The sequence below is a fragment of the Peromyscus californicus genome, unplaced genomic scaffold, assembly GCF_007827085.1.
Source record: "Peromyscus californicus insignis strain IS unplaced genomic scaffold, ASM782708v3 Scaffold_7__1_contigs__length_154581171, whole genome shotgun sequence".
Lineage (NCBI taxonomy): Eukaryota > Metazoa > Chordata > Mammalia > Rodentia > Cricetidae > Peromyscus > Peromyscus californicus.
This window is the reverse complement of record NW_026294595.1, coordinates 38879746-38888911: the sequence shown is the minus strand read 5'-3', so window position 1 is coordinate 38888911 and position 9166 is coordinate 38879746.

Here is a 9166-nt window from a genome sequence, read left to right as displayed (position 1 = left end):
ACAAGGTGCATGGTGGAGTGACATGTGAAGTTTAGGAGGCGGCAGGAAGGACTGTCTCAGTTGGAAGGAGATCTCTTGAAAGACATCCCGTTAATGAGAAATATAGCTGTTGCTTGATCATGTGGTACATGCCTGTAATTTCAGCATTGGTGAGTGGGAAAGGATCAAGACTGAGCATGACATCCATCTCTCTACAATAGCCTGAGCTGCATGACACCCGTCTTTTTGCTTATTTGTTTATTTCGAGACAGGGTTTCTCTGTGTAGCTTTGGAGTCTTTCCTAGAACTCATTCTGTAGCCCAGGCTGGCCTCGAACTCACAGAGATCCGCCTGCCTCTGCCTCCTGAGTGCTGGGATTAAAGGCGTGTGCCCCCACCGCCCGGCTGACACCCTGTCTTAAAAACAAAACCAATAACAGGCAAACAACCCACCACAGACAAACACCTATCCATAGGCAGATTAAGCCTTTGGTCTCAACTTCTGTAAAAGATAAAGAGGCTGGGGAAAAGGAGGGTCTTGTTTTTCTCTCATGTGTAGAGTTTTCTTCATTCAATGAAATGCCCATTGGTATTTGACTTTGAAGGATTCAGAAACATCACATGTAATGTGGAATCTGCACATTGCCTTTCACAAAGAAGGGGAGGGATATGATTCAAACCTGTTTCCATCTCCCTTTGTCTATGATCTCACCTGTCTGGTGTCTGGGAAGGCTGAAGAAGATGGAGATGAGTGAGAAGAACTAGTTCAGCATTCATCCCCCTTTCTCCTACCCTTGGGTATGCGCCTGATCCTGGAGAAAAGTGCTAGGAAGACGTCAAGGAAATGAGAGACACTCAGGGAGGAGAAAGTACTGAGAAGATTGAAGAGTTCTTTTAAAGTTTGAAGTATTTTAGGGACATCTGCTGAAAATATTTTTTAACTGTGGTATTCCTATTTTTTTTCACTTTAGGGCAATGCAATTTTATGAGTCACTAAATACATATTTTGACATCTGGCATCACTTTTTTTTGAACGCTGTAAATTCTCATCATAAGAGTTGCCGCTTGTCAGTCTTCTGATAGTGCGTTTTCATGGCGATTTATGGATGTTGGGACCTAATTTCCTTAAGTCTCAGTTCCCTGTTAATTCTCTAGCCAGGGTAAGGCATGAGGACAAGAAAGAAAATGTTAGATTTTGTGTGACAATACACTAAGTTTTGGCTTTCCTTTATTTTGTAATTTTTATCCTTTGCCCACTTCATTTGGTAATGCAAAAATTCTTGCACTTAGCAATATTTAGATGTGATTTCTTAACAGATTCAAAGATTTGCTTGACTTAAAAGTTCATTCTGACATCTCTAGTCCCAACCCCTGCTATCAGTTTTGGAGCCCAGATCCATGTACAATTCTGAGATGTTTTATTTTAAATTTGTTGCTTTTCTTTTCTCACACTGGCATAAGGTAATGGCTGCTCTTTTTTTAATGAATAAATTAAAAAAAATTCCAAACTAGATATTTATGATCATAAAACTATGGATTGATCGTTCTCACGGCTGCATGGTGAAGAGGTCTGTAATTCCACATTGCAGATCATTAATTCACAGGTAAGAAGGCTAGTAGAGTATAACTTTCTGTTTGGATCATGCCTCCCCGTTGCTGCCTTAGCGGCTGTTTTACCTGACTCTCTTAGATCCATGTTCTGTTATTGAAGTCTTAGTTCTGTGTCTGGAGACTCATGCTTTGGCTGTTACATCAAAAGCATCAGCAGAATTTCTATCCCCAATACCACAGGCAGACTGGTAACCTAGAGTATCCGTATCTTTTTTAAAAATTGTTTTAATATTTTTAATTATGTGCATGTGTGTGTCTGTGCCTGTGAGTGCCAGTGCTCAAAGACATCAGCGGCTTCAGAGTCCCTGGAGCTGGAGTGGCAGGTAACTGCCAGCCATCTCACAAGAGTTTTGAAAACCCAACTCCGGTCCACTGCAAGAGCAGTACAAGTTCTTAGCCACAGAACCATCTCTCCAGCTCCCTCTCTTTCTCATTTCTCTCCTCTGTCTCTCTCTGTCTCTGTCTCTGTCTCTCTCTCTTTAAAAATGATTTTTTTGGGGGTTGGGGATTTAGCTCAGTGGTAGAGTGCTTGCCTAGCAAGCGCAAGGCCCTGGGTTCAGTCCTCAGATCCAGAAAAAAAAAAAAAAGATAAAATAACAAAAATGATTTTTTAAATTTTAACTTGATGTGCATTGGTGTTTTGCCTGTGTGTATGTCTGTGTGACGGTGTTGGATCCTCTGGAACTGGAGTTACAGACAGTTGTGAGCTGCCATGTGGGTACTGGGAATCGAATCCGGGTCCTCTGGAAGAGCAGCCTGTGCTCTTAACCCAGGAACCGTCTGTTCCATCCCCTCTCATATCTCTCTTTTCTCAAAGTTCAAAGACAACTCTAGTCATATTTTCACTGAAACCTGGTCGTCCTCCCATGGGAGAAGGACTTATGAAAGAGAAAAGCATAGCACCGTCAGACGACGTTGAGGGAGCACACAAGGAAGGTGCTGGGGTGAGTTTGTGATCACATGACTAAGATTTGAAGATAATGTCCCCATTCTCTAAAATCTACTTTGACTGATGAAGCCAGAGGAGTGTGACAGGATCCCTGCACGTGTATGTGTGTGTTGAGGAACTTAGCTGAAGAGCTGCTAGCACACGTTGACAGCTGCGGTGCTGATGGAGTCCTACCTAGTCGTCCTCTCTTAGCTGACACTGTCTGAACTCGGGCATCGCTGCCTGAGCATGAACGAATGTGTTTGGAGTGAGTTACTCTTTGTTTTAACAGGAACACCCCTTGGAGTACCTATGGGAACAAGAGTTAATTACGGAAACAAACTAGAAGAACTTTTAGAACTACAACATCCCAAAAGTCTGACAGAAGTGGGAGACAACATAAACTGCTAACATTTCCCAGCATCCATTTCTAGTGTAGAACAAGTAAGATACATTTTTTTTGTGATAGCTTATTTATTTATTTATCTATTTATTTACTTATTTATGGTTTTTCAAGACAGGATTTCTCTGTTTAGTCCTTGCTGTCCTGGAACTCACTCTGTAGACCAGGCTGGCCTCGAACTCAAAGATCCACCTGCCTCTGCCTCCCGAGTGCTGGGATTAAAGGCCTACGCTACCACTGCCAGGCTTATTTATTTATTATTTATTTATTTGTTTGTTTGTTTATTTATTATGTGTGCATGCGTGTGCCAGGCACTCTTGTGGAGGTGAGAGGACAACTTTGGGTGTCGCGTCTCTTCTTCTGTCATGTGGGTCCAGGCATTGAACACAGGGTTTCAGGTTTGGCAGCAGGTAACTTTACCCTCTGAGCCCTCTGGTTAGCCCCTAAGATTCATTTTAGAAGGAGTGAGGTGATGTTTAAGTTTTGTTCTCTTCTCCTTCACTTTTGACTTTTGGAATTGATGAGGAAGGCTTCAGCTGCCAGCCGAGGCCAGGCTCTTAATACTTTGGAATCCTAGTAAGTGACTTTGAGAAGGAAATTCAGCTTGTTTCTCTGAGGGTTAAGGACACTTGTTTTCATGAGTTTTCTAAAGAGGATGTCTTCCTAAGGTGGCCTGGCTTTCGCTGGAGTTGGGGGTTAGGAAAGAGGCACCGCTTTGATTGAGAGGCAATGTGTAAGTGAATCAGTGTGACTTTTGGGTTTTATTTTTGAGACTGGTTCTGTGCCAGTCACAGATTGGCATTCTTCCTAACGTCAGTTACATTATCAGTCCTAGAAAATTTGATTAAAATATTAGAATAGGTTTTTATTGTCTGCACATCACCTACCCGGGCAGTCACATCAGAATGAACACTGTCTTGATTAATTCTGGCAATACCCCACAGCAATCACTAGCTCTTCTTTAAATTACATAGAGCTCATCATGTAGCTGAAAAAATTAATAGGAGCAGGAACAGCAAATGGAAAAAAAAGGGGGAAGGCCAACTTGAAATTCTGATTTAAATGTCTAGTATATTGAAATTGAGGAGAAGATGTAAAATTAAGAAAGTTACAAGCAGGAAATGGCAAACACCAGCTGAGGCGACAGGGAATGCCATATGTTATATGTTCTTCAGGCTTTTTTTTCCTTCTGCTTTTTTCAAAAAAGACTATATATAAAATACACACATTATATATATACATGCATACATTACCCTGGCACATGTATCATTAAGGATCTCCTTGGAAAGACAAGTTGATATATTTATTTTTTGGAAACAAAAATTCGGAGTTATTTTCTGCAGCATCAGGTTTGCATTTATACCAGTAATCCCATGACTCTATTCATTGTTGAGGATTTAAAATTCCAGTCAGTTTCTTTTAGATTTCTTGTTGGATTTCATCTATCCAAGTGCTGAGCTCTGCTGTCTCTCTGTGTTTCTGTTGATGAACATCCAAGGAATAGTTCCGAAGCCTGTTCCAATCTATTCTTCCCACAATATTTGTCTAACACCGGATAAACAATTGATCACAAAGAATAAACAACGATAGACTATTCTTAATGCAATTGTATTGGGGCCATGTGAATCTGGGCAGGCTTTAGTACACAGAGGCAAGTGTGAATTTCAAGGCTTCCATAATGTGGAATTAGTTTTGGATGTCAAAACTCACTTATTATTATTCTTGTTTAGATTTATTTTTTAAAATTGACATTTCCCCCACAATTTGCTGTTCAAAACCCTTCTGCACAGTTATATCCTGTCATCATATGCTGCCGTAAATAATAATCAATAAAGCACTGGATGAAAAGCCCAAAGTTGCTGGTTGTTAGAAAGTCAACTGCTTTGGAAAAAGGAGCAGCAAGCCATCCTGTCAGCTCATCCACATTTCTCTAGGCCTTAGAAGTCTTTGACCTCCCTAGTTTGCTTCCCATATGGCAGAAGCAGCTAACATTTCTCTGTGCATTCACGAGTTCTCAGAGCTCTTTTGGAAAAAAAATAAATAAAAGCCTCTTGGTCTTAGCAATTTATTATCGGTTAACCAACTTACAAAATTTACAACAAAGAATTCTCCTTCTTTCCATCATAAAGCAAACAGCCTAAGGATAGCCTTCTTCCACGTCTTAGTTCTCTGCTATTTTGCAGAGTACAACCTGCAGGGGCTTCCTCTTGACAGACGACAGAAGAGGACTCAGGTAAACCAAAGAAGTACAGTTCTTTACCGCCAAATGCATCAGTCTGGGTGTGATGCTCTTCTGGAAGACCGTTTTTTGTTTTTTTTTGTTTTTTTTTAATAAGGAAAGGCTTTCTAGTTATTAAAAAAATGAACAGTGACCTATTGTGTCAACAGAAGCTAAAGGTAGACTTCAACAAAACCTCTAATTAAGTAGTTTCTAGAACAAACCCTGAGAATCTTCGGATCGTAATAAGAACCATAAAAATCTATTTCTGCAAAGTCACTGATCTTTCAATTATTTTAAAAAATCCAGAGTTAAAGAATGTTTTAGGAAAGTGTCACTTTCTCTTCCTTTATTTATTTATTTATTTATTTATTTATTTATTTATTTATTTATTTTTGCCTTGCATTGCAGAATGGGCTTGGATTTGTGAGCCTTAGCCTGCCTGGTGCTGGGATTGTGTATGTGTACCATCATGCCTGGCTTCTTTTTCTTAAATAAGTAAATTATGTTGCTTGTCTATTGTGCTTCATAAGTAATAAGGGTAGGTTAGGAAAATGGAAACATAAAGTCAGGCAATAATAGCTTTTTAAAAAATCATAAGTGAAGTTATTTATAAATGCAAAATCCCAGAACAGTTTGACTGACAGGTATACCAGACCCAACTAACTCTTTGTCTCAGTCTTCACAAAGAGATGCAGAACAGCTGCCAGGGATTGATGTGTTCAGTGTGTTTCTTAGAGGAGAAAAAGGGAATGCTAGAGGACCGAAGGATCATGCCAGGGCAGATGATAAAACAATTGGAACATGGTGAAACCTGAAAGCCCTGTATTATCAGAACAACTAAATGAGACAAAAAAATTGCTGAACATAAAGCAAGGGAGAGGCTCTAGAAAGACTTGGATGTGTCTAAGAAAGAAAGCAGACATTTTGCAGACTTATCTAAGATGACAGCTGAAATGGACCTGAATCCCTTTATGTCACCCTCTCTCCTCCATTCCTTCCTCCACCCACACATCATGCTAAAAGCTGGTAGGTAGAGTCACCGTGCCCTGAAAATGTAAAATGTTTGTAAATACCAGTGTGTGGTAAGTGTTCCTGCTGCTCATTTTACCATGATGCTTGCATTGAAGGTGATGTTTCGGGACTGCGAGTTCTAAGGGAGAGAGACAGACAAGGGCATTTGACAGTTTGGGTATGTTTCCAAGGTATGGTACCTACATTGCTTTCCTTTCTCCTGTTACATATGCTTCTAAATGCAGTCATTTGTATGAGCAGCTATTGTGAGCAGCTATTTTTATGTTACCGGGAATCCTATTTTTAATTTTAAACATTATTTATTTGCTTATTTTATTTATTTATTTATTTATTTATTTATTTATTTATTTATTTATTTATTTATTTGTGTGTGTGTGTGGGTGTGTGGGTGTGTGTGTGTGTGTGTGTGTGTGGGTGTGGGTGTGGGTGTGGGTGTGGGTGTGTGTACATTGCTGCCACAGTGCACATGTGGGGTCAGAGGACAACTTGTGGGAACTGGTCTTCTCCTTCTATCCTGCAAATCCCAGGTCAAACTCAGGTCACTAGGGGTACAGGAAGCCCTTTTATCTGTGGAGTCATCTTGCTAGCCGGAGTATTAGAATTTTTTTTTTTTTTTCATTTTTCGAGACAGGGTTTCTCTGTGTAGCTTTGCGCCTTTCCTGGGACTCGCTTGGTAGCCCAGGCTGGCCTCGAACTCACAGAGATCCACCTGGCTCTGCCTCCCGAGTGCTGGGATTAAAGGCGTGCGCCACCACCACCCGGCCTAGAATTTTTTGTTCATATAGTTTCTTTCTCTTTCGGTCTTTGTTAATCAGGGTTAATGTCTTCAGGTCTTTAAGAGTGTCACTGGAATATGAAGTGTACAGCAAGATGGCACTTTGAGCCTCCATCATTGGGAACCGTGGTGGATGGTCTAGTGAGCTAACCCTACGTGAACTCAGGATAGACTGAGGGTGAGGATGAGAGAAGGGATGGCTGTCTCCCACATGGATAGATGAGGAAGGGTTTGAGAAATTCTTCTATAGCTGGAGAGTGTTATGACTTGGATGAGGAGAATGAGTTTCTAGGTGGGTAGAGCTTCCATTCTACAATTAAACAGATGACTTCCTTAAAATGGCTGTGTTAGGGGGGTAGGCTGCAGATTTTTGTGCCGTTCATCATCTTACTGAGAGTCATATAAAAGCAGGTTTACTTTCTATTTTAAAACAAAGGAAACAGAGGGCTTTGACAGAAGTACACTGTAATTGTGACCATGTGTGAAGCCCAAATATAGTCCATAACAATATTTCTACCTGCCCTTGCAGGAACTAAGACATTTGGTGAACTACTTTCTAAAATTTCAAATAAATTTTTAAAAATCAGAAAACACATGAAAGTAAGAAGGCAAAGGAATCTTATCTTCCAGACACAACTGCTGGTGATATTTTTAGAGTATTCATATCTAGTCTTTTTTCTCTTAATTTAAAAGTTTCAAACTATCTGCTTTGAAGAAAATAGTCATTGAAGAAAGTGTAGGCAATTCAGAAAGTACAAAGAAAAGGTCTTTCCAAATCTCACAACTTAAGAGATGGTTACTACAAATATTTGGGTGTATTTCCTTTCTGCATTTGAACAACAACAACCAACAACAGCAACAACAAAAATCTGTGTCTCCAAGCTGGCTACTTGTCTCCTAAATTCATTCTTTCTGAAGACATGATGCTCCTACTAGATTTCCCAGATTCCCTTGAGGCTAGATGTGGTCATGTGACCACGTTTCCACCAATGAGGCAAAATGGAAGCCATGTGCATGTTTTCTGGTTCTTTTCTGAAAGTGATTGCCCTACTATTCCTCTGTTTTTTGTTTTTTCTTTTCTTTATTGAAGAACCTCATTATTAAACAAGGGCAAGCATTCCAGGCTGCTCAGAAAAATGGTTCCAACTTTCACCCTGGCCCAGAATTCTCTTGGATAACCTATCTGTCTTCAGGAAACTTCTAAAGGGATATTCAAGCAGGACAAATCTTTAGGGTTTGTTAATTGGAAAGCAAGACCTAAAAATCCCTTAGATACAGTCTGTAGTTCCTTGACATAAGCTGATGGGACTGAAGTTAGATTTGGATTTATGTATTGGTATTTCAGTGACTATTTTATACACATGTATGTACCCTACATATTTTTGTAAATATTCATATTAGTTTTGGCACATATCTTTATATAATTGACTATTCTTTGAAAACATGATATTTAACAGTAATATAATTGTCATAAGAACAAACATTATTTATAGGGCATTCCAGGTGTTTATATTTTCCTTATAAAAATTCTGATATGTGTAATTCTTTTTACTTTGATTTACTAATTTTGTAGTTTGAATTAAACAAAAGTGCAATTATTGGGCCACAGGGCTTGTGCATACTAAAAATTCTTGGGCAGATTTGCGGGGGCTAACAAACGGTGAAGAACTGGAGATGGATCTGTGAATGTCTTCGTGAAAGATTAATCATACATGCAACATCAGGAAAAAGATTATGGAATGCTTGCACAAAAATTATGAAAAGTTCATTATGAAGAAATCATGCTTGTTTACTCTCTAATGACTTTGTAAGGGAATAGAGAGGTGCTACAAGACAGTTACACAGTTTCAATTTTGGCCATGGGGAGGTGAGGTTAGCTCTTGGTTTGTCCTAGTCCTTTGATCTTTCTCTAAGGCTTTCACCCCTGAAAAAAAAAAGAAAGAAAGAAAGGGAAGTGTAGTGATATTTTATTTGTACTTTAATAAATAAAGTTTGCCTGGATATCAGAGGGAAGGGCAAGCCATTTTAAGTAAACAGAAGTCAGACAGTGGTGGCACACACCCTTAATCCTATCACTTAGCAGGCAGGATCTCTGTGTATTCAAGGCCACACTAGGGAACAGAGCCAAATGTGGTGACACATGCCTTTAATCCCAGTACCAACAATAGAGGCCTGGAGGTCTGTACAGACAGACAGAAAGTGACAGAGCTGTGTAGGA